The 26,930-nt window shown below is 46.8% G+C and overlaps 1 protein-coding gene across 2 annotated transcripts in view; it reads left to right on the top strand.

The window, feature by feature from the left end:
• ATXN7L1 (ataxin 7 like 1) overlaps window positions 1-26,930 on the top strand; it is a 227,482-nt gene that overhangs the window by 100,734 nt on the left and 99,818 nt on the right. The window lies entirely within an intron of this gene.

Here is a 26,930-nt window from a genome sequence, read left to right as displayed (position 1 = left end):
CTGCAGATTCGTGAGCACACTCTGGGGACAGGGCCTCGGGAGAAGATGGGCTTGAGCAGAGCAGGGGCACCTGCGGGACTCTTCTCTCCATTCCACCGTCACCGCCCTGGTCCACGCTACCATCACGCCTCGCCTGGACAACAACAGAAGCCTTCCAGCTGTTTTCCCTGCTTCCACTCCTGCTCCTGCACAATCCATCTCCACACAGAAGTCAGAATCGAGAGCAAAGTTAATCACGGCATTCTCTTGACTTGTGGCTTCCCATTGTTCTTAAGCTAAAAGCAAAAAATCATTATCATGGAACCACATCCTGTGCCAGGCTCCCTTTCACCCTCTATGTGCCAGTCCAGCCGGCCTCTCAGCATTTGGGCACATAGGGTCTTCCCGCCACCAGGCCCTTGCACGTGCTTCCCCTTCTCCGTATATGATTTTCTTTCACTCCCCACCCCCTAACCGAAGCTAACTCTGACTCATTCTTCGGAACGCATCTTAATGATTATTGCTCCCGGGAGACTTCCCTGGTTTTCATACCTATGTCAGCTCTCCCTCAATATCTTGAAAACAAATGTGTGTTGTGTGGTTCTATGATTGATGTCTGTCCCCCACACTAGGCCACACGCTCTATGAGGGCAGGGACCCCAGTCTTTGCATCTCCCAGAGCCTAGCACAGTCTCCATAAATAAGTATTGACTGGATCGTGACCTTTAATTAGGAACAATGAGGCTAGTTGAGAAATTATACTTGACCCATATGTATGAATCCATACTGGGAGGTAAACCTGAATTCATGTCCAGACTGCCACCTGCTGGCTGTGCTGTTGTAAATAAATCACAGCCTCGCAGAGCCTGTTTCCTCATGTATAACAGCCAACGCACATGGTGGTAGCAAGAAAATCATTCATCATATATGTAAAAGCATTTTTTAACTGTAGACATAAGTATGCTGTCATTTTTCTCTGTGCCTGGCACATTGGGTCATTAAACATCTATTGGATGGATGGATGGATGGATGGATGGATGGATGGACGGACAATTAGGGAACCGGTACAAGAGTCAAGAAGGGAATTGGCGTGAGGAGAGCATGATGAAAGCCAAAAAGAGGAGAGGATTTTAAGGAGTCAGAGGAAGCTTGTTGATCACCCACAATATCACAGCAGAGCAGACAAGGAGAATGAGGGTGGGGGATCATTTAACTTGGGTAGGAGGAAGTTAGTAATGACCTCAGGGCAAGTCCTTCTCAGCCTTTTCATGTTGTCTGTGCTTTCAATGACATGCCTTAATTGTAACTTAATCACTTTACTGATTTTTATCTTTGGGGGGGGGGGAATAAAATTGATTTGCACATACAGCAAAATTGGGGAGATTACTCCAGCTGCTGCCAGCAGGTGCTGACAAGTGAGGAAGTGCACGTCAGAGGATAAGCGAATACACTAAACATTTATTTTAATAAGGCCTAGAAATCCTTAGTTATTTAATAGATTGCCATGGAGAATTGGGTTTCAGTTTCAAGGGCTGTTTTATTTTTAACTCCCTGTGTTCTGGTAGCAATAGGGCTGTATGTGTAGTCAAGGATCTCGGGTACGAGATTCGTCTGAGGGCGACAGTACATTTCTGTGAGGTTTTTTCTGGCGTGCACGGGCACACACACACACACACACACACACACACACACACACACACAACTCCTAGCCCTTCAGCATGGCGACTCAGGCCTCACCTCCCTGCCAAGCCCTGACCCAGCCAGTCTGTTTGTGTGTGAGCCTTGGGAGTGAACCTGGATCCCATATGCATCATCTCAGGGCTGACTCCTGATGCATAAGAAAGACACGATGAATAAATGAAACTCCATGGCTACTTCAACAATCATCTCACCTCCAGTGCTCCAAACTGGGCTGACAAAATTAGGCACTCAGTAGGAAGAAGTTAAGAACTAGAAGAAAAGGCCACCAAGTATTTTGTTTCTGTGTGGTAGCCGGAACATGGTCTGGAACATGGGTCTGTGGGAAAGGAGGTGGTATTCCAGAGACATTCACAGAGAAAAAGGGAAAATGCTCTAAGCTTACTTTTCTTGCTCCAAACCATAGTAAATGGCCAGATCTAATCTTCCTTTCATCTACCTTTTATAGTTGTTACATTTGGTGAATCTGGTTAGTGGTTTAGATTCCTTAGGTTTTTACTACACCCAGTCTCCTCTTATGCAATTGTCTTTGAGAAAAACCTACTGGTGTCCAACCCTACTAAAGGAAACTGCACTGGAAGACCTTAAAGAGCATTTCCTGGTCAATTCCAATCGCAAAAAGTTTTTTTCATAAATCACTAGTTCCACAGAGAGCCCCTTCCTCCCCCGGATCATGTTTCCCTCGCTGCCTCATTACCTCTGTTACGGGAGCTCCCTTTGCCCATATACTCACGAGAATGTGGTTATGATGGGTTGTACCCCCTTAAGAACATGGTTAACATACGGCTTATTTTTTTATATATATATAGACAACTCATTATTAGCATTAAGAATGAATGCATTTGACCCTAGCTGGTTTGGCTCCATCTTATTTTTTTATATATATAGACAACTCATTATTAGCATTAAGAATGAATGCATTTGACCCTAGCTGGTTTGGCTCCATGGGTAGAGCATTTTTTGGCTCCATGGGTAGAGCGTTGGCCTGTGACGGAAAGGTCCAGGGTTCGATTCCAGTCAAGGGCACATGGCTAAGTTGCTGGCTCGATCCCCAGCGGGGGGTGTGCAGGAGGCAGCTGGTCAGTGATTCTCTCTCATCATTGGTGTTTCTGTCTCTCTCTATCTCCCTCTCCCTTCCTCTCTGAAATTAATAGAAATATATATTTTTAAAAATTAACCCATTAAAAAAAAAAAAAAGAATGCATTTGAATGTGTTGACGTGCACCAAGAACAAAATCCAGACAGTAGAAAACTTCGGGTTAGACAGCCTGAGTCTTCAACAGCTAGATTGTAAGGACAAGAAACAGATGGAGGAAGAACTGGTCGCTTAAAAAAAAAAAGAAACATCTAAAACATGGGCAAGATTAAGCATGGTGTCCCAGGACACACACTTGGGTGATGAAACCATAAATGAGCACCAGGAAGGAGTGTTGGTACTTTTGGAAGGGGAGGGGCTGCGCCTGGGGCAGACACACGGCTGGGCTTCTGGGGTGGCCGGCCAAGCGCTCCGCCTTCACCTGCGGGTGGTTACCAGGGCGTCTGCTTTTTAATCTCTCCCAGGGCAATGCTACATTGGGTTTGTGTAGGTTTTGTGTGTCAGAGCTTTATTTTACCGTCAAAAAACGTTTCTTTTCATGAGTCTACTTGGGGTTCACATTACCTACAGCCTTTCAGGAATTCAGCTTTGGGAGAGTGTCTTGTCATAAATGATACTTTACCTTTTTTATTAAGAGAAAAGTTGGAAATTCATCTGGAAATACACCTGTAGGGTTGTCGGGCAGCTTGGTCAGAATTGAGAAGAAGCGGGGGAAAGAGGCCCTACTGATGGCGCTTTTCTAGGTTCTGGCTGCTGAAGACTCCTTCCTAAATAAAAGCCACCCCTGGCATTAGCCACACTGTTCTCTGCCCTCACGCCTCCTCATCTTTGGTAATCTTGAGAAACCACCAAGGGCTGTTTAGAGGGACTTTCCCTACCAATATCCCCACTTTCTCCACTTCCTTTGTCTCTGCAAATGCCAGTGGGAAGTGACTGCCCTCGTGGTGTGATTTTAGGGTGACCTCTGACATCTCTCCCCCTGAGACATCATTCCTTTACCTCAAGGCTTACATCCCTGGTAAGTGCAGTTCCTCCAGGGCATTTACCACTTGAAGTCAGTCAGTTTTACTAGAGGGTGAAGTCGTCAAGAGCAGGACTCCGGAAACCTGGGGTGGGGGCACAGTAAGGGACAACCCTAAAGAGTGTGTGGCATGGTTTTACCTTACCTTCTTTTTCTTCTTCTTATCAGACCTGGCCTCCACGTGTTGATGTTTTTTAGCCTCGAACTAGAATCCCACTAAAAAACAACATTTGCATCAGTCCCTGGGGCTGCATGAAGCTAGTTGTCCAACTCTCAGTGCACGAGCTGAGTCCACTGTGTGGGAATAAACAGGGGCAATTCACTTCATCTGCTGTGCACCATTCAATTCTCACCCCCTGTCATAGTACTTGGCCCATAGTAGGTACTCAGTAAACACTGAGTGAAAAAAACATGAACGAATGAACAAGGGACCAGCTTGCAGCAGGAGAGAGAGCAGAGACCTCCCATGATGGGCTGTGAGAAAGCCACGGCTGTCATTCCTCAGCTTCCGGGGCCATCACCTTCCCCTCACCTCCACCCCTGAGTTGTTTCCTCATCTGTAGCCTAAGGTGGACCACCCTGCTCTGTGCCTCCCTGCCCTCAACAAGACAGCCAGCCAGCGCCTAGTTCTTGAGAAGTAACAGTTCTTGTCACATTTTCCCCATTTGCTCAACACTTTTGGAATCATAGAAGTATTTTCCCACACATTGTCTAATTTGCACTGCACAATAATCCCATGACATAGGTAATTCCCAGTTTATGGAGGAGGAACCCGAGGCTGAGAAGGACTAAAATGACTTTTGAGGGGCCGAGCTATCATTAGAGCCTGGAATTTTGGATCCCTACAGCCAATGGCCTTTCTTCTGCACTGTCTTAGGCACTATTTGGAGATCCAAATAAAGGGGGCCAAGAGCCAGCAGTGCCCTCAAGAAGCCTAAAATGTAATTCAGGCAAGAAAACTACTTTAAACAACAAACACAGGCCAATAAACATATTGTAGCTCTGCCTGATCCTTCCCTGGTTTTACTTCCCAGGGATGCAATGAATGATTCCTTTGCTGCTGTTGTTTCTTAGAAAGGTTCTCTCTATGTAAACTTACTTAAAGAGTATAGAATGGGGGGACTCACCAGTCTTCAATGGTCTGCTGTAGTGGAGAGAAGAAGAAGAAGAGGGTAAATAATAGAAAGCCAAAGGAAATCTTAAAGACTAATTTTAATCAATTGTGCCAGTCTCACACTTCAGATCTCATGAGGAATAGCCACATAGATAGGAAAAGGAAAGCAAGGGGCCTAAATAATCCACAATCTACATAATCATTCCCTTACACTAGGGTTGTCTATAACAGGACTAATGCTGCTTCCTTGCACACCCAAATGTCCATGCTGCTAGACTTCCTTCCCCCAAAACTTTTCACATTTCCTCTCTCTTCTGATGCTCTCAATGACCTGTGCAGGAGGACGGGCTAACACTGAAGCTTGGAAATGTTAGGCGAGTTGCCCAAGCCCCAGGGCTGGTTAGTGGCAGCGATGGAACTTGAACCCGAGCTCTTTCTGGCCCTGAACTCTTTCCCCACTTCCCCTCCTGCAGTGGCCCCTCTCGGCCTTCTTTTCAGCATCCTGGAGAAAGACCCAGCAGTGACAGTTCTGCCATCTGCGAGCCACAGCACGGGCTCTTGCCGACTCATGCTTGTATTACGGCGGCTAAGTGTTCACTGACCGCTTTGTGTGGGTTATAATCATTTAATTAGTCCATGCCTAGGAGGAAGAGGTGCTTTATTTATAAGCTTAATAGTGAAAATTTCCGAGTCTTCAGTTCACTATGAGCCTGATGGCATTAGGATGATCTCAGTCTGCCCACTGCACTCCTAATCCACTTAACACCAGGAGGATGACCGGCACTGGCTTCATGCGAGGCACAGCCAGTGTGCAGGGGACTGCAGGAGAGCTGTGGCGAGGTGCGTGAAGAGAGGACAGCCAGATGCAGGAAAGCAGGGTAATGAGAAAAACGTGTTAGGGGCTTTGAAAAAAAATAACCAGATCTCTTTATGCTTCTCTTGGGACAAAAGAGTAGAATTCATCTTCTTGGGCCCCAGGTTGGGGAGAATAGTACTAAGGTTGACAGCCAATGTTTCTCAGCCGCGATTGCACAGTAGGCTGGCCTAGGAAGCTTTCACATATCCTGATGCTAGGCCTCATGCCAGATTGTTTTAAAATTCCACACGTGATTCCAATGTGTAGCCAAGCTTGAGAACCAGTGATCAGATGGGTGATGGTGGCTTTGTCACGTGGAGACCTATCTGCTGGCTCACCTCCCTGGCATGAGGCAGTGGCTAAGGCTGCAGTTGCTACACCTTCCCCTGGATCCCTCTTCAGGTTCTCAGACTCCTGGGCCAGGTGTGTGTGCTTAGCTCCATGGTGAGGGGACCTGGCTTCTGGAGGACATCCATGCCATCAAGGTCAAAGACAACAAGAGTAGACACAAGTTTCAGTCCATCTTTATAGGGTTCCAGTTAAGGCTCGTAGGTTCCAGATTGTTCTTGGTCCCTCCCACTTTCCATTCTTTCCTTCCCAACTGCCTGCCCCATGGACTTTACATCCCAACATCAAAGCAAAAACAGCAGCCTTAAAGAAGTCTTTTAACCAGCAACTACTAAACTACTATTGTGAAGAGTCAAATACCTGTTACATATCCTATCAAATAAAAGAGTAATATGCAAATTGACCATCACTCCAACATACAATATGGCTGCCCCCATTTGGTCAAAGATGGCAGCCCCATGTGGACACAAGATGGCAGCCACAAGATGGCCGGCAGGGGAGGGCAGTTGTGGGCGATCAGGCCTGCAAGGGAGGACAGTTAGGGGCAACCAGGCCTGCAGGAGAGGGCAGTTGGGGGCAACCAGGCTGGCAGGGGAGGGCAGTTAGGGGTGACCAGGCTGGCAAGGGAGGGCAGTTAGGAGTGACCAGTCTGGCAGGGGAGGGCAATTAGGGTCAATTGGGCCGTCAGGGGAGCAGTTAGGCATTGATCAGGCTGGCAGGGGAGTGGTTAAGGGATGATCAAGCTGGCAGGCAGAAGCGGTTAGGGGCAATCAGGCAGGCAGACAGGTGAGTGGTTAGGAGCCAGCAGTCCTGGATTGTGAGAGGGATGCCTGACTGCCCTTTTAGGCCCGATCCCACTGGGCAGTCGGATATCCCTCAAGGGGTCCCAGATTGGAGAAGGTGCAGGCTGGGCTGAGGGACACCCCCCACCCCCCACACGAATTTCGTGCACTGGGCCTCTAGTCCTATATAATAAGAGAGGAATATGCTAATTAGCACACCACATAATGACCAGATCATGGATCTACAGGAGGGTGAGACAACGAACTACAAGCAGGCAGCGGAGAGCTACAGGAGGGGGCAGGGCAGCAAGCTATGAGAGTGAGGGGGAGAGGAGAGGAGGGGGAGCCTCAGGAGGGCGGGGCAGCAGGCAGAGAGCTACTGGTGCACAGATTCGTGCACAGGGCTACTAATATATATACAGTACATAGACAAATGCATATATATCCATATCTATCCTTGTATTTCTGCTTCTTCAATTAACTCTGACTAGTTTTCAGAATTGTGGGGCAAGATATTGTTTTTATCCATAGATGGTAGCCAGTATAAGGAGAAGATGCAAAAGGCTCTGAATGAAGGGGAAGGCAGGTCTGACAGTTCCCTATCTCCACTCCTACCCCCACCCCCACCCCCATCCTAAATTGACACCTGTGGGCAATTTGAAAGCCTTTGGTAGATTCCTGGTCTCCAAGTCTGACGATATATAGGAAATCCCCAGGATGAATCTTAAAAATGCAAATTCCTGGGCTTCACCTCAGATCTAGGATGTTCAAAGGATTGAGAAAGTAAGAATCTTTTAAAAGCCTCCCCTCCCCCAGCCTTCCTGGGGTGCTGATAATGTTCTGTGTCTTGATCTGGGTGCTGGTGACCTGAGGGTATTTCGTGTGCCCAGCGTCATCAGGGGGCACACTGTGTGATTTGTGCCCTTTCCTGTATGCTATACGTCAATTTAAAAAAAATAAATAGCCCACTTCCCACCCTCCCCTTCCCCACAATCCCATATCCCAGTGACTGGCTGAAGTGGAGAACCACTGGGCTAGAGGTTTCCTTGCACCCTTCCCAGCAAAATTCAGAGAAGGGGAACAGAAAAAATGTTCAGCAACTGGGGATAAGAAAATCCACAATCCTGTGCAATTATTCCAACTTAAAGAAGAATTTGAAACTCCGAGGCAGCCAACCAACTTGAAGTGATAGGAGTGGGTTGTCACAGGGATGCAGGGGGCCAGTGTGGAAGGTCACACTGGAGCCAGACCGTAGAAAGCTTTGAATGGCAAACTGAGAAAAAGCAAAGCCACTTTCAAAGACGTAGGGCTTTACTTTGAGGAGGGGCTTACAGATTTTTAGAAGAGTGATGGATAAAAGCAACATTTTTTAAGTGCATATGTAAATATAAAGTTATATTGTTCGTCATATTTAACTGGTGAGTGACAGGACAGCCCCTGGCACTGGGAATGGGGACTTTACCTTTGTTTCAAGACAGACTTTTCAACCCTACTTCTCTCTAAAGTGCCTGCAGTCTGTACACACTGTTCTGGGGTCCATTTAAGCAGGGGAAAAAAAAACAAAAAACAAGAAAGCAGTGAAAGCCCCTGTTGTGCCATTCGAAGGCCTAGTGGGTTCCTATGGGGCACAGCTGTTACAAGTGCATTAAGATTTTTTAATTATAGTGCAGGGGCAAGCTTCACAGGCTGATTCGTTTTTCAAGCAAGACGTGTCCAGAAGAGGTCCAGCAGTTGCTTTCAAAGGCAAGGGGAAGTGAGGGTGGCGGGTAGACCTGAGGGGGAAGGGCTTCTGGAGTGACAACAGAGAATTGGTTTGAATCTTCTCTGGGACTTTTTTTTTTTTTTTTATCTCAGAGAGGAAGGAAGAGGGAGAGAGAGATAGAAACATCAATGATGAGAGAGAATCGTTGATCGGCTGCCTCCTGCACGCCCCCCTCTGGGGATCGAGCCGGCAACCTGAGCATGTGCCCTTGACCGGAATCGAACCCGGGACCCTCCAGTCTGCAGTCCAATGCTCTATCCACTGAGCCAAACCAGCCAGGGCATTCTCTGGGACTTTTGAAATACAGAAGGGCAGGCCCTATCCCCAAGTGATTCTGAAGCGCTCCGCCCCGATTTAAACCCACCAGCCTACATGCTGTCTTGTATCTTCCTTCATATCCAGGGATGGCGCTTTCGCAACTCCTTCAGTGGCCCTTTCCTGAGTGTGACAACGATGGGCTCCTCTCCCTCTCACCTCCCCCTCCACACAACAACTCCAAAGACTAGAACTCTTGAGCTTTCAAAGTAAGGACAGAATTAGTCTGAAAAGCATCAGATAGGAAAACCAAACACAGGCATCATCAAACTTCTTTTGAAAGGCACAGTTTCTTTCTCATTCTTGTTTGACTTGAAGTATTTTCATTTTACCCTCGCTTATTCTCCCATACTGTAACAGTACCCTAAACTTCATTTTGAGGACTATCCAGAGAGAATTCTTTGTGGAATTTCCACAGGGAATTCCCTCTGGAACCCAGTACACCGTCTCTCCACCAATTCACCCGCATGTGCAGAAGGAATGCACAGCGATCTTAACATCTTCGCAGCTTTAAACAATCAACAAGACAAATCTAATAAGGAAAACAATAGCGTGGGGCATTCCAAAGTGAAAGGCCAGTTCTGTGCCATTTCCTTTCTTCCCCTCATGCAGAGAATTAGAGAATCGAGGTCCACGAGTGGCCTCTCCCACTCCCCCACGCCCCTCCCTGACACAGGGCCTTCCCCGAAACAGGATGTGAGCGCTGCTTCTACGCAGTTTTCTCTTCCAGCATTTTTTTTTTTTTTTTCAGGAAAAGGGAGTTCATGTTAATGTGTCCTCCCTGCTAGCTCATGAAACCACCCGCCTTCTCCTTGATTTCCCGAGGCGGGCCCGGCTCTGGGGACAGGGGCAGCCCTGTCCACACCTGGCTCCGAGATGTTTTGCTCAGCTCTCACGTCGCACTTCCCCAGAGTGCTTCACTTGGCTAACAGTTGGCAGAGGCACAAGGTGCAAAAGCCCCAACCCCCAGACTTGAGGAGGAAGCCTCTGGAAGCAGGAGGGTGAGCCTCAGCTCTCTGGCTCAGTCATACTCAGGTTCAGGTCGCCTGGAGGACACGCAGCTGGGTCACTGTCTGGCAGGCGGATTCCTGCGATGTGGGTGTTAGGTCTACACGGATCCTCCGAGGCAGATAGCACCTGTCCATTGGCGTGGGCCAACAGGTGACAGCTACTCAAAACAGAATGACAGAATGCGAGAGCTGGAAGGAGAACTCGAAGAAGGTAGATTCAACCTTGAGCCCCCTGTGTCCGTAGAGGAACCCGAGACCCCCGGAGGCCAGGCAGGTGATTTGCGCGGAGTCCCTCTGGTAGAGAGAGAGCCGGGCCACTCTCCCCGTGCTCCACGACCAAGTCCAGCACCCCTCCACTGTCCCTGGCCCCTTCTCATTAACGCAAACTGAGTCATTATTTTATTATGGATTATGGATGGCCAGTGTTTATATGTTTTAATAGTTGTACAAATCATTAAAATAGACCCCCTCATACATATGTGTATGTGTATATAGACACTGTAATATTTTATATACTTTTTGAACTGCTTGCGAGTACGTTCCAAATACTATGTCCCTATACCCCTACATATTTCAATGTGTATTTCCTAAAGCCAAAGATATTCTTTTACATAACTGTAGTGCAATTATAAAAATCAAGAAATAACACTGATACAAACCTTATTCAGATTTTGCCAGTTACCCTGGGTAGCAAAATAATAATAATAATAATAATCCAGGATTGCATGTTGCATTTTGTCATGTCTCTTTAGTCACCTTTAATCAGGGACCATTCTTCAGTCTGCCATTCACAACCTGGACACTTGTGAAAATTACAAGTAAAATGTCCCTCAGTTTCATTTACCTTGATGTTTCCTCGTGGTTAGATCCCGGTTTTGCCTTTTGGTTTGGAAGGCTCTTTAGTGGGGGTAAGATCTGAGTCTGGGTAGTTGGGACAAGGACAAGAGGGATCAGGGCACTGCTACTGAATAAGGAGAACGAGCCCTTTGCATGGGAACCAGATGCTCAGAAACTTGAATGGGAACCAAAGGAGAATATCCATTCACCTGGTGTGGACACAGCACGTGCTAAATACATTCAGAACTAATATTTGGCAAGAAAATGACTCTCTTCCCAGTAGATTTATTCTCCCAGGTATACCAGGAGTGTCTAATGTAAGTCATTGCTTGTGTGTAGGGCCTGCATGGGCTACATACTTTACATGCCTTCTCTCACTTAGTCCCTCCGTGATCGGAGGGGTGACAGTGTTTTACAGGTGGGAAAACTGAGGCCCGGGGAGCACATTCATTTAGAGGCAGAGCCAGGGATTAAACAGGCCTACGCCCCAAGCTCACACTCCTTCCACTCAACTGAGCCGTTTCCAGCCTGTTAGCTGGGTTCCTCCACAATCAGCCTTGCTTTGCTTTGCTCAAAACAGGGCTTGAATAAAGACTCCAGCTCTATTTTCCACTCATGTCGGTGACTGATACTTGATTAACGCTCAGGATTGCTGCCATCCAGAGCATAATTTTCACAGATGCAAAGACCAATTTTGTTGCTACTGAGGCGGAAAGATCTATTTCCTCATGAGTTATCAAACAGATTTGGAAGAAACCAGTACCACAGGGCGGGGGGAGGGGGTTGGGGGAGAAGGGGGAGTTATGCTGGCTCGATCTGAAAGGAAGCCTTGCCACGTTAGCTTTTATGGAGGGAGAGTCAAAAGGCCCAAGTCCACACATGTAGGCACCGCCCGGGCTACTACACCACAGCTGTGTGGCAGGGCACAGCCATCAACCTCTAAAGGGAAAAAGCTCTCAGCGGTCTTAGCTGCCTTTGCAGTGCCTGGAGGGGCACATGGAACCCGGGGGGGAGCACCTTGTAGGCTTTTTACAGAGGCGATGGTATCGTCACCTCCTTCTCCAGCCGAGAGTTGTCCTTGAGAAGACTCCCTTCTTGTGAGAACTGCTGAGCAGGACCTCTGCCCCCACCGCCACCCCGACTCTCGGGTGCAGCAGTGGGAGTCCTGGGTTCAAGTCCAGCTCGGTGCAGCAGGCTGCCTAACCTCTCAGAGTTTCCAGCAGTGAGATCAGTGTGCTTAGCACCTGGCCCCAGTTCCTGACAGAGACCCTTGAGTTTTTCCTCTTGCCTCCCCTCTATTTGCTGTCCGTCCTCCACGTCTCTCTCCTGCTCCTCCTTGTCCCTCTGACTCCGTCAGTAAAAGCAAGTTATTATTTTGTACCAGAATATTCAATCACATACAGAGGTTGGGAAGTCAAGTCCCACTAGTCTCTGACAAGGAAAATAAAAAGACCCATCGCATCCTAGTTTGGAGAGCAAAGAATTTGGCCTTAGGAGGTCTGGCTTTCCCCCAGAAAAGCATTCTCCACATCATTATAACTGGGGCTGGAAGTTGGGGTGGGCAGGGTTGTGTTGAGAGGGGCAGGGGCAGGCAGCTGGACCCTGGAAGATACCCACTAGGGGTAGCCCGTGACCTGTTTATTGGTGGAACCAGATTGTGTGTGTGTGTGTATATGGAATTGGGAGGCCTTTTTTCATTCAAAGTAAAATAGCTTTCCTGGAAGTATGACTGTGGAAAAATAAGCCCTCTGGGAGCTTCGACAAATGGTTGTGAATGTGAAATGGGTTAGAATGTAAGTCTTTAGAATAGCACCTGCCCCAGGGTAAGGCCTCAGCAAGTGGTAACCATGGACTCTGGACCCTTATTGCCTGGGTCCACATCCCAGCTCCAACATTTCTAGTTCTATAGCCCTGGGGAAGTTACTTTATCTCTCCGTGCCTCTGTTTCTTCATCTGTAAAATGGGTATAAACATATTCCCTATAGGATAAGGTCGTTGTGAAAAATTGAATTCATGTGCATGGCATATATTAAGCACTGTGTAAGAGGTATTACCTACTGTGCTGATGAGAAGGTCAATGAGAAAATTGCCACTGGGTTTTGCTCATATCCAGGAGTGTATGAAAACATCAAGAGGCTGGTAATCTTGAACTTAGAACATGAGCTGTATTTCAAGGCTGGGCCCCTGCACCAGATGAAGCCCGGCGTCTGGATCGTGGGTTAAGTCACACATGGGGTGGAATGTGCTTACTCTTCTGGAGTCCTGGCTCTTCAGTGGACGTGTTTGGGTCTCTTGGCCTCCGTGTATGGCAGTGCGTTCTTTGAACAAGGATCTGACACTTGCTCTATTGGCTTCTTAGTGTTGCTGTAACTAAGTACCGCAGTAGAAATTTATTATCTCACAGCTCCGGAAGCTAGACGTCTGAGATCAAGGTGTCGGCCAGGTTGGCTCCTTCTGAGGGCTGTGGGGGAGAATGTGCCCCAGGCCTCTTCCTGGCTTCCAGGGGTCGCTGGCAGTCTTGACCTTTCTTGGCTTGTAGATTCATCACCTAGTCTCTGCCTTCGTCTTCATAGGGTGTTCTCCCTGTGTGTGTCTGGCTCTGTGTCCAAACTCCCCTTTACCAGGACAGTCGTACTAGATCAGGGCCCACCCTAACGACCTTGACTTAATGTGTTCATCTACAAAGACCCAATTTCCAAATAAGGTCACATTCACCTCTACGGGGGGTTAGGATTGCAACAGCTTTTAGGGAGACACAATTCAACCTATAACACTCTCAGTCCCTCAATCCCTCATGTCCGAATTGCTGAAACCGCCTTCCAGCTGCCTGGTCCATTACTCCTCACCTCCCATTCCCACTCACCTCCCTACCAGTGGGTGAAAACTCATTCCCTGACTCCATTTTCACCAGGGGAGCCGCTATTTGAGTCCTATACTGGGCTTGGAAAAGAACATCAAGCTTAAATGGGTCAAAATCAAATACCATCAACAACACGTTGAAAGCCAAGCCTGTACAATGTTGTAGGGAGGGGTATGACCTGCTACTTGGGTAAAGAAAACGAAAGCTTTATTTTGTGTGGGGGACTCTCCGCTGGGCGGAGTTCAGTGTGGGAAGGAGGAAAGTGCCCATTTGGAGCCATTTGAGTTTTCTCTGGGCTCTTTTCCTTTGTCCAGAGGGGGCCGCCCAGTGAGTGCCATAGAACTAGCATCTGGAGCTGAGTATCCTCTCCACTGTTCTGCTGCCCAGCCGTGTGAACTAGGGCCTGCCTTTCTGGGGCTTCGTGTTTTCCTTAGTCCACTGAAGAAGTTGGATTCACAGTGAAGTGACTTTTGATCAAGTCAACAGTATATGTAATTTACCTTATTTAAGCCTCACAACCAGCTGGAAAAAAAAAAATGGGTGTTATCCCCATTGCACAGATAGGAAACCTCAAAGAAATTAGGTCTTCAAAGCCCACATTTTGTGTGGTATATGACCCCACCACTTCAACTAACTCTTAAATCAGTGGTTTTCCATCTGAGCTACATAGACTAAATCCTTGGGGGAGCTTTGGGTTAGAGGTCTAACAACTCCGGGAGTAGGACCTGAGGACTGGTGTTCACAGGAGCTCTCCAGGTAATTCTGATGTGTTTTCAGTGTTTGAGAACCACTGCTCTAAATGTTCTGTGGATCTGCCCTGGTCCAGGGGCTATAGTGCACACTGCGCCTGTATTAACTGGTAAATACCTCAGCCTGAATCTGGGGACTTTCACTAACCCATTTTTCCGACTTCCAACTTCCCCAACCAATGCCCCGTCCTTGTAGTTTCACATCTTGTGATCAGTTGCTCGTTGGGTTGTTCATGAGCTTGACTGGTCATCATGGAGCTGTATCCAATCTACCAGACGAATTTACAGATCCTGGCTTTCTGGGCCTGACAAAGTCATTGTGAGGATCCTCTAAGGAACTTATTTAAAATGCTGAATCCAGCCCTGCTGGCGTGGCTCAGTTGAATTAGGAGATCACCTTTCGATTCTCGGTCAGGGCACATGCCCAGGTTGCAGGCTCGATCCCCAGTGCAGGATGTTCAGGAGGCTGCTGGTCAGTGATTCTGATTCATCATTGATGTTTCTATCTCTCTCTCTTCCTCTCTGAAATTTAAAACAAATATATAAATATATATATATATAATGTTTTAAATGCTGAATCCTTAGTCTAGACCTGGGAATTAAAATTCACTTGATCCAGGAATGTTGTCAACGAAAGAACATACAGCCTAAGAAAAAGTCTTATAAGAGTTTATTTGATCCAAAGTAACAATTGCCAGAAAGCAAAATCTCAATGGATTGAGAAAATGTTCTGGATAATGGCAGTTTTGCAGCTTATTTTATACATTAGAATCAAAGGAAGAGATGTGAGGAAGGTTACATTGGAATCTATTGGTGGTAGATCAGGGAGGTAGGAGAAAGAAAAGCAGGGAAATCTCTGGGATTGGCTAAAAAGTAAAACAGAAGGACTTCTTTTACACTGGTGAGTGTGGGATAGCTAACATTTCCATCACATAGAGGCGGTATGTGGGGAACAAGATAATGATATAGTCTTAGTTCTGGTGCTAGAGGTTGTGCTTTTGGAGGATCTGGAAAGAAAATTACTCTGACATTGTAAAGTTATGTTATCTTAGATGCAGAAACACAATAGTCAATTTCAAGGTTGAAGACTTACCTTTGTCAAGGAAGCTACAGGCCTAGGAAATGACTCTCCAACATGATCTGCTTTTAGTTAGGAATTTTTTCATTCAGACCATCCTATATGGTTAACTTTGGTCTCTGGGTTTGGCGGCCTCCCCTGAGCTTGTCAGGTTTAATATGTGGCCCCTTTTTCATCCACAGTGTGTATTTTCTGATTCTGAATCTGGTGAACCACTGGTCTAATCTACTTTCTTCTTTGACATTCAGTGATGTGCCCAAGGTCACAAAGCTCATCGTTGGCAGAGCTGGGATTCTCCATACCTTGCCCTCCTCCATCTTTTATTCCACAGGTCTCCAGGGAAGGCCAAAACAGCAGCTCTGACCCCAATGCATGGTAAATTACCTGAAAAGGCTTTTAAAAATATAGGTGCCCTGGCCCCACCCCAAACCAATTAAATTACAATCTCTGGGGGTGCTTCTCAAACTTTAATATGCACTTGACTCCCCTGAGGGTCTTGTTGAAATTCCAGTTCTGCTTCAATGGTCTGGGGTGGGGACTGAGATTCTGAATTACAAGCAGGCTCTCTGTTGCTGGTCCAGGGACTACACTTTGTGTAGCAAGGCCTTCAGTATAGTCCCGGTCCCCAAGAGCCTACAGACTTCCGCAGCTCCGCCAGCATCTCTCTTGCCCACCTCAGTTTGTACTCTCTGAACTTGCATCTGCTTTCTCTTCTGCGTCATTTATCGAATGTCAGCCTCCCTACCCCATTTTAAAATATGACAGCATTGACCTTGGTTCCAAATTTTTCACCCTTGTTCTCCCCAACCCACCCACCTAGTACTGTGTTCCTCTCTGCAATGTTCCTGATAAAGTTAACAATGCCATGGCCAGCTCTGGCTTAGCTTCACCCATCAGCAAAGCCATGGCATATCTACTGAGTGGTACAAAGGTCACCAGACCCACACCGGCAGCCTTTCTTGGAGGAGCTTGCTGTCCTGTAGGGGAGGTAAGACAAGTGTGAAAGTCTCTGTACCTCATGCCTGCTAAGATGCACAGGTACTGTGCAGAGGGGTTAAGAGCATGGAGCCAGATTTGCCTGGGTTCAAATTCCCAGCTCTGCTACTGATAGGGGGAGAGACTAGAAAACAATATAGTGACATGCTGGAGCTTGATGTATTCACTGCATCTGGATCCTCCAGAGTTGGAGAAAGTGCATTAATGGTGGTGGGAACAGCATGGGCAAAGGCACATACAAGGACCTATAGAGCTAAGAGCTTAGTTAGACACTGCAGTGGTGCCCAAAGGCAGTACCTGATGGACTTGGAATGTCAGGTGATGCCAGGTAGTGGAAATTCCTGAAGGCCAAACTAAAGAGTTCAGGTTTTATTCTGGAAGCAATGGAGAGTCAGTCCTAGAAGACCTTTTACATATATCTTTTCATACAAAAGTTGCACATTCTGGGGTTCCTCTGAGTAGAACCTCCCCTTTTAGATAATTGCCATTCTTTTCTTCATCCCTCTTTGTGTCTACTTTGTGGTGTTGACCAAACTTCTCTCACAGTCTGAATGAACATGAACATTCAAGGCAATTCACTGACCTTGGGCCGAGTCACCAAAAGGGTCACATAACATGGAATCCATCTAATCATTGGCGCTCACAGTGCCAAGCCTCTGGGCCACTCTTTGCCAGTGGAATCTTGTCACCTCCCAGCCACAGAACTTTTAAAAGACCACACACCCTAGTTAAGAGCTTTGAGCAGGAATCCATAGCTCCAACACGGTTGTTATTTGTTTCACCTCCCCCTTAATTCTTAACCCTAGAAAAATGTACTCAAATGATGTGCTTTGTCTAAACACACACACACACACACACACACACACACACACACACACACACACACATTGGTAGACAGCTTATAGAACTGCATGCTGCTGTGTGACCTAGTGGCAAATTGCTTAACTTCTCTGTCCTGTAGGGGAGGTAAGACAAGTGTGAAAGACCATGAAGGCCTTTAAAAAAAGTGTAAAAAAAGGTATAAAGTTTTTCTAAAGTATTCTGTGGTTATTGGTCTATTCATTTTTCACTTTTGGGTGAATTTTTCACCCAAAAGTGAAAAATTCATCTATATCATGAAGATCATAAAAGTACCTACTTCAGAGAACAGACTGACCGTTGACAGAGGTGATGGGTGGAAAAGGTGAAGGGGTTAAGAAATACAAATTGGTAGTTAGAAAATAGTCACAGAGATGTAAATTACAGCATAGGGAATATAGTCAGTAATCTATATATATAAAAAGCCAGTGACCGGAACACCATAACGAATGACCGGTCGCCATGACGGCCACTACGGCCAGCGAACTAGCCCGATCGGAGTTGGGGCCAGCCGGCAAACCTCTAGCGGCCCTTCCCCCCCGCACCCGGCCGTCCCCACCCCTGATCGCCCCCCCACCCCAATAGGGTGCGGGCCAGCCAGCCAACCTCCTGCAGCCCCTCCCCCTGCCTTGCCCCACCCCCAATCAGCCCCACACACACCAATCGGGGGTGGGGCTGGCCAGCACACTGCCCATAGCCCCTCCCCACAGTCAGTCCCACCCACAATCGGCCCTCCTACCCCAATTGGGTGTGGGGCCCGCCCACCGGACCCCACCCATGCATGAATTTGTGTACTGGGCCTCTAGTATTATAACAATGCAGGCCAGGTGGGTACCTGAAATACCAGGGGACCACTCTGTAAAGTATATGATTTTCTAACCACTATGCTGTACGTCTGAAACTAAAACAGGTTAATATTGAATGTAAACTGTAATTGAAAAAAATAACTTTTTTTAAGAGTACCTACTTCATAAACTTGTCATGAGGGTTCAATGAGTTAGTACCAGTAAAGCAGTTGAACCAAGTGTCTAGCACATGATCAGTGATCAATAAACATTAGTTATTGTTATGACAGTGCAGGAAATTTGAAAAGCAATATTAGAATGAGAAATAAAATAATTACTAATTGGGAAATGAATAAAAAATTATATTTTTATTTTTTTAATATATTTTATTGATTCTTCACAGAGAGGAAGGGCGAGAGACAGAGAGTTAGAAACATCGATGAGAGAGAAACATCGATCAGCTGCCTCCTGCACATCCCCCACCTGGGATGTGCCCACAACCAAGGTATATGCCCTTGACCAGAATCGAACCCGGGACCCCTCAGTCCAACAGGCCAACGCTCTATCCACTGAGCCAAACCGGTTTCGGCTAAAAAATAATAAAAGCATCATACATGAAAATCTTTGGTAATAAATTTAAAAATCTAGAGAAAACGGAAAATTTCCTAGCAAAATATCAATTATCAAAATTACCCCTTAAGAAATATAACACCTGAATAGACCAATAACCACAGAATATTTTAGAAAAATTTTATACCTTTTTTTACACTTTTTTAAAAGGCCTTCATGGTCTTATAACTGCATACAATCTAGTCTTCAAAAACCAGGTATATCCTTTGTTATCAAAACTATTTCAGCCTATAGCATAAGATGAAAATTTCCCTCAGTCCCTTTCATGAAGCCAGCATGACCTGAATAATCAAACCTAAAAGGCGCATGCCTCTTCTATGTCAAAAGCTTTGAGGAAAAAGATGAACCTGACAAAGAAGGATGGGGAAGAAAGCCAGCCTTGGTGTTCACGACATGCCTTTGTTTTGTGGCAGAAGGTCTCCACCTGGAGGCACATACACGACCCGAGATCCTAATTTCACAAGTCAGAAGAAGGGCCGGGCCCTACATATTGTTTGCAAGCGCCCAGAACCGCTGCTTTAAGGAAACTGGAAATCACGTAAATCCACAGGCCTGGTTTAGGGTTCCAAACTCTCCCAGCACAGCGGAGCAGTTCGAGGAGAGATTTTTGCCAAACCTTTGACTTGATCGGAGCTAGAAGAGGCAGCCATTGGCTCCGGACATGCCATGCCTCCCATCAAAGCGGAGCCTAAGGGGTTCCATAAAGCTGCAAGTGCATCTATTCAGAGACCAAAGTGCCTGGAGAGCTCTTGGAGAGTTTGAATCTCTGGAATCCACTCTGGAATTCAATCGGATGTTTTTAAATCCTCGCCTGAGGGTTTTTAAATTGATCTTAGAGAAAGAGGAAAGGAAGAGGGAGGGAGAGAGAAAGAGAGAGAGAGACATCATTTGGTTGGCTTCCATATGTGCCCCAACTGGGAATCGAACCTGCAACGTTTTTGTGTATGGGACGATGTTCTAAACCAACTAAGCCACACTGGCCAGGACTCCAATAGGATTTTAAAGACAGACCTGTTCATTATTCTGCTAGGTAATTAAGCCCAGGTGGTAAACAGTTACATATCTACTTACTTAGCAGTATGTGCACACTGTCAATCCATGTTTTCAGCTTCTCCTCCTTCGTGCACTCCCCAGTTCCTATATTCGGCACCAGCATGGACAGGGCTGAAGCCTTGTCAAACAGTCTTGTAAGCTCCAAAGAGGGAGGGATGTCCTGCACCCCATTTTCTCCAGTAGTTGGGGTTTCCTTCTGACCATCCTCCTCAGAACTCGAGATAACTATATTAATTTTATCACCCGTCCTTAGCCCCAGTCATAGGTGTAAATCTAGTTTCTACCCCTTGTTTCATTAACTAATAATAGTAATATGGCTTCTTGAACAATTCGTACTATGGCTTAGGTTTGGTCAGTTAATATAGGAACAGTGCAAATTATATTCTATGTACATCACACCCCCACCATCCACACTTAAATAACAGTGACTCTGAAAAGATGAAAAATACCAAGGGGCCCTGGCCGGGCAGCTAAGTTGGTTAGTTGGTTGGTTGGAACATGGTCCGGATACGCCAAGGTTGAGGGTTTGATCCCCAGTCAGGGCACATACAAGAATCATATCAGTCAATGAATCAGATCAATCAATGTATGTATAAATAAGTGAAACAACAAATATCTCTCTCTCTCTCTCTCTCTCTCCCTTTTTCTCCCCCTCTTCTTTTCTCTCTCTCTCTCTCTCTCTCAAATCAATAAAATAAAAATTTAAAAAGAAAGATAAATACCAAGGGGTTGTGATGAAATGGTACAATGTCTGGTGTTTGCTTTACAATATCCCCTAAAAGAAACAGTTGGGTGTAGAAGTAAATGAAATGGGACTGGCAAAATATTAATTGTTGAAACTGGGTGACAGGTACACATGTGGTTGTTTTACTTTTCTCTGTTTGTATATGTTTGCAATTTTTCCAGAAGAAAAAAGAAAAGAATAGAGAGAAGCCATATGTCGGTAGGAGTGAGCGTCCATCAGCACACGACCAACGCAAGGTCCTGGACCCTGAAGTAAACAGGGGAAAGGGGCACTGGCTTCTCAGTGCAGATCGGCTGCCTGCAGTTGGCGGTGCCTGTGTGATGGCTAGTGCCATACCTGGCTCAGACTCAGTGCTCCGTGCAAGGTCGCCAGCAGATTCATCATTATTACTGTAGGTGCTGTTACTGCAGCCTAGGACATGGGGGTCCTGTGGGAAAAAGGGTGGGGGAGGGGAATCATTTCGTCTAAGTATTTCATTTGAAACCATTTTAGCTCTTATAGGTGAGAACACAGAGAGGAGCAGAGTCTTTGTTTCCAGAGAATAAATTTGCCAGCTCTGTCTGAAAGCTTCCACCTTTTCAGTTAATGCTGACAATATCGTGCACCCCATCAGGAAGACAGCGTAAATATAGAAGCTAGAGCCCAGCCGGCATGGCTCTGTGGTTGAGTGTCAACCTATGAACCAGGAGGTCACAGTTTGGTTCCCGGTCAGGGCATATGCCCAGGTTGCAGGCTCGATCCCAAGTAGGGGGTGTGTAGGAGGCAGCCGATCAATGACTCCCTCTCATCGATGTTTCTGTCTCTCTCTCCCTCTCCATTCCTCTCTGAAATCAACAAAAATATATATTTTAAAAATAGAGAGCAGCTTGAAAGTTTAGGAGCTTGTGGAGAAATTCAGTCGTCGCTCTGGGAAGGACATTCTCACCTGTATTTTCTCTCTTTGCTTGCTCCATCTCCCTCTTGTTTTGCCTCATATTCTATTCTATCCCCCCTCCTCCTGCTTATCCACTTTGATTAGACTTTGGAGGACTTACAGTATCTTCCCTTTGAAGAGGACTGGCCTGGTCAAGGATGTTTATATGTCACCATTCAGGAATCACTTCCATTCACTAGCAAGCTCCGTCTTAGAAAAAAAAATTTTTTTAAATCAGCCAAGCAAGTTTTTTTTTTTAATGTAAAAGGAGAATGAGGGGCTGCTAAAGCTTCAGAACAGCACACAATAGCTAACAGATCCTCAGTAGAGGGGCGCGAGGGCGGGAAGAGCTGGTGGGTGCTTGAATCAAACGCTAACCAAAGATTATTGATGGCCTACTTACTCTGCACAGGCTCACCTTGACAGGAATTGGGCCACCTACCCTGACTTGTGTCCAACTGTAGGATGTTTGAGTGATGGCAGAGTGGGCCCGCCAGCAGCAGCAGCTGCCTCAAGCTGGGAGGCCCGCTGAGAAGCAGTCTGAGGAGAGGGTTGAGCTTGGGTTGTGTTTGTCTGGGTTTATTTTTGTTTTTAGCGCTTACTGACTGAGAATCCCTTATATGTGTTTAGGACTCGACGGTGTAGAAAACACATTTATTTTTGGATCGTCTCATGTGAAGCTCCCAGCAGCGCTGGGAGGCAGGATGTCCCGGCGTCTCAGACCCTGTTTACAGATGAGGAACTAATACTCAGAGTTTGATGATTTTTAAGGTCAGAGAATTAGGCACTGGCTTAGCTACAACTAAATTCCTCAGTGCTCTGCCATTCGGAGGGTTAGCAATCCAGAGAGAAAGGCACAGTGACGTACCAAATCTACTTAAACATGCACGTCTGGCTCTTAGCAGAGCCTCAGAAGGATCGATGGATGGATGGATGGATGGATGGATGGATGGATGGATGGATGGATGGATGGATGGAAATCCTGGAAATTGGAAAGTGGGTCTTACTCACTTTTGTATCCCTGGTGGCCACCATAGTGATTTGACATATAGGACCCACTTAAATAATTTTGATGAATAATTCACTATGTGTGCGTATACTTTTATACTGAGACTAGTGACCCGGTGCATGAAATTCATCCACATTAAAGGGAATTAATTAGAGGAAATAATTTAATATTGCTATTTGTCCTTTATAATAAAAGTGTCAGAGATGAAAGAAAATTAGTAAAATTTATATGAAAATCTTCCTCCTGAGAGTCTGGGGCTCACCATGGGACCCAGAGTCAAGTCCCCGCCCACCCACATGCACCTCAAACTCGTGTGAGACCCAGACCCAGCTGCCCCCCTCCCCATTGGGCTAGATCCAGACCCAGACAATCCCACCTTTGTCAAGCCCTGCTGGGCAGGGGGTGTAGCCTCAGGTCCCCTGGCCTGGCACCAGGAGGGGGGCGTGGCCTGAGGTCCCCCATCCCAGATCAGGGCGGGGGGCGTGCCTTGAGGTCCTCCGTCAAGCCCCGCCAGGTGCGAGACACAGCCTGAGATCTCTTGTCAAGCCCCACTGGGTGGGGGGCATGGCCTGAGGTCCCCTGTCAAGCCCAGCCAGGCAGGGGGACGCAGCCTCAGGTCCCCTGGCCCAGTGCTGGGGCAGCGGGCACAGCCTGAGGTCCTCTGTCAAGCCCCACTGGGTGGGGGGCGCGGCCTGAGGTCCCCCGGCCTGGTGCTGGGGCGGGGGGAGCAGCCTGAGGCCCCCTAGCCCAGCACCAGGACCGGAAGCGCACCTTGAGGTCCCCTGTCAAGCCCTGCCCGGTGGGGGCCGTGGCCTGAGGTCCCCTGTCAAGCCCCACGGGGGTGGGGGAGAGCGTAGCCTCAGGTCCCTGCTGATTGCTCGTTAAGGCTCCTTATGGGAATTTGGCCTCAGCTGTGGGTGCAGCCATCTTTGTGATGGGGTGATGGTCAATTAGCATATTCCCTCTTTATTAGATAGGATAGGATAAAGAAGAGTTGTGAAGAAGGTAATTTTCTGAGCTTTAAAGAATAGAAGGGACTGAGAAATACAGTGTGAGTGTACTTATTGTTTATCAACACATATTATTCACCATACTGGAATGTAAAAAATCTTTTATTTATTCATGTATTCATTCAACCGATAGTATTGAGCGCTTGCTAAGTATTAGGTTCTATCCTAGGTGTTGGTGATACAACAGTGAACCAAAAAAAGGTCAAGTCTCTGCTCTCATGGAAATCACCTTCTATTTGGGGAGGATAGATAATAAGCGATTAAATAGGCAACATATAGTACAGGGAAAGAAATATTAAGCCATGATATGGGAGTTGCTGGTTTAGCCACAAAGCTTCTCTGATCGGTGGCATTTGAACAGAGACAAAAGGAGTGGTGGGGGCAAATCCTGAGGTTTGCAGGGCAAGAGCATTCCAGGAAGATAAAACAGCCGTGCAAAGGCACTGAGGCAGGAGCATGCTTGGCAGGTTTGAGGGATGGCTAGGAGCCCGGTGTAACTGGAGGGTAGTAAACGAGGCAGAGAGGTGCAGGAGATGAAAGATTTTGAGTGGAGGAGTGATGGGGCCTCACCAGGCCTTGTCTGCTCCGGCTCTAACCAGCTATTGCCCTCATCGAAATCAGCTGCTATTGGGATAAGTCAGGGGGCAGACAGGGTAGACTGAGAGTTACACACAAGGCTGACGATGACCCTACCCTCACCCATCATAGGCGCCATTTTGCTCAACAGTGACCCCACAAATGCCCATTTCAAGGCAACTACACACTTGGCTTGAGCAGCCGTCCCTGGGTGCCGCAGGGCCTTTGTGGTCAACTGCCCCAAGCCGCCAAATCCGAGTTTCAGCTGTAGTCTCAAGCAGTTGGCCCCCTAGTTCTAAAATCTCTCCTCAGAAAAAAAAATTCCATGACCTCTCCTTGTAAATTTGAAGTCTGTACTTAGATTGTGGCTTTATTTTTTAAGAAGAAATAGAAAATTGTGTATGAATTAAGGAGACGCTTTTTAATACACTTTATTTTTTAGGACAGCTTTAGATTGACAGAAATATTGAGATTAAGAGAGCTTCCAAGTGCCCCCCCCCACCCCCACCCACCCAGGAAGTGTCCCCCATTGCTCGCCTCTTGTATTAGTTTGGTACATTTGTCACAGCTGTTGAACCACTTGGCTGTGCCAGTTTTTCAGACTTCCTTTGTTTTTTGTGACCTTGACAGTTTTGAGCAGTATTGGTCAGGTAATTTGCAGGAAGATCATCTGTTGAAATTTGATTTTTTTTGTTGTTGTTGTTTGTTGTTGTTTTGTTGTTGTTGTTGCACAATTAGCCTTCGGTTATGGGTTTTGGGGGTGAATACCACAGATGTGCCTTCTCCCACATCACATGAAGGCTAATATACTATCAGCATGGTTTATCACTGTGATGTTGACCTGGATCACCTGGCTGAGGCTGCATTTGTCACGTTTCTCCACTGTGGAGTTACTCCCTACACCAACCTTTTTCCATGCAGAAGTCTTTGAAGGAAGTCAGTATGCACAGCCCACATCTGAGGAGTGTCCCGTGAGAATGGAGTGTCTGCATATGTTATTTGGAATCCTTCCCAAAGGGAAATATGTCTTCTCTCCATGTATTTGCTCTTCGGTTATTTATTTATATCAATATGGACTCACGGATCTTTAATTTATACTTTGGGATCTAATCCAATACTACTTTATTATTATTTGCTCAAATTGTTCCAGTGTTGACCATTGGAAACTTTTCAGTTGGCTCCTAGGTCCTTTTGACATACACCCATCAAGAACCAAAAGAATCCAGGTAGGGTTCTTTTACTTTATTTTTTTTTAGCAATTCCTTACTTTCTGGTACTACAATCTCCAGGCTCATCTTATATATCTTGTCCCTGTCCTAGAATCAGCCATTTCTCCAGTGAGTCCTGATTCCTTTTATTGAAGAATGGTATCAGAAACTAATAACTGGGCCCCAGGTATGCTCATTGCTACGGGAGTGTCGTGCGTCTAGTCCCTCTCTGCTGACAGAGCAAGGAGAAAATATGTGTGTATACTAACCCAAGGGTATATATACCTACCTATAAATATGTCTATATGTAACCCTCTGTACCTACTATATGAGTTCACACTGACGTCTCCACCTCGAATCTATTGCTCTGTTGGATCATTCTAGCCTCCTCCCTCACTTACCTGTAAATTTCCACTCCAACAGCAGGAAACCTGGTTTCCACCATACATTGTCCATGTAATGGTTCAATTCCGGTCTGCACCCAGAGCAGTATCAAAATTTTTAACCAATGTCCCTGCAGGAACAACTTTATCAACTAGAGCACGGTGCTTACATGCCGTTTCTTTCCCTTAGTCTTACAGACTCCGCTCATTTCCAAAGTTACTTAGGTCAGCACTTTCCCCCCAACTCTCTTCAGCGAGGTGGTTTCATACTTTTGTAATACTCTTGTCAAAGTCTGTGTTCCTTCCTGAGATCCTAGGGGACACTTTTTAATTTAACATTTTATCTCCAGCTAAATAAAAAAATTCACAGAGAACAAATGCCATAAGAAACAAAGTAGTACATACTTTGTTTTTCATTTTCTTTTCATGTTGTTGTTTTTTAAAAAGTAATTCTGATATTATGTAAGTAATACATTAATACATGTTAAAGGCCACTTTAATACTTTAATACTGCTTCAAGCTTAGTTCCTCCCCGAGAGGTAAACATTGTTGTTCATCTGGGATATGTTGGTGAACATTTTTTTCTTGCATTTATATCTAGATACTAGAGGCCCGGTGCACGAAATTCGTGCATGGGGGGGTGGGTTCCCTCAGCCCAGCCTGCACCCTCTCCAATCCAGGATCCCTCTCGCAATCCGGGACCGCTGGCTCCTAACCACTCACCTGTCTGTCTGCCTGCCTGATCGCCCCTAACCACCTCTGCCTGCCGGCCTGATGCCCCTAACTGCTCCCCTGCCAGCCTGATCACCCCTAACCGCCTCTGCCTCAGCCGCTGCCACCGTGGCTTTGTCTGGAAGACGTCCAGTCTAATTAGCATATTACCCTTTTATTAGTATAGATACTAGAGGCCCAGTGCACGAATTTGTGCATGGGTGGGGTCCCTAGGCCTGGCCAGTGATCAGGGCCAATCAGGGCCAGGCCGATTGGGGCCTGCCAGCTGGGGGGAGGGACAGAGGGAGAGAGTTTGGCCGCCAGCCCTGAGGAGGGAGCTGGCCCTCAGCCCCCCTGGGAAAAGGGCCGCATCTGCTGCCACCTACCCCCGGTTCCCCATCCCAGCCCGGGGCCCAAAGGCCCCAGGCAGGGTCGGAAGAGGAGGCAACAGTCACCAGGCCGGGTGCAGAAGGAATGGACGCTGGATGCCGCCGCCGCCAGCTGGTCAAAAGAGGTTGGCTGTGGCAGTGCACTGACCACCAGGGGGC

Source organism: Eptesicus fuscus, chromosome 14, assembly GCF_027574615.1.
Source record: "Eptesicus fuscus isolate TK198812 chromosome 14, DD_ASM_mEF_20220401, whole genome shotgun sequence".
Taxonomy (NCBI): Eukaryota; Metazoa; Chordata; class Mammalia; order Chiroptera; family Vespertilionidae; genus Eptesicus; species Eptesicus fuscus.
Note: the sequence above shows the minus strand (reverse complement) of the source record. Positions and strands in the feature narration are given on the sequence as shown.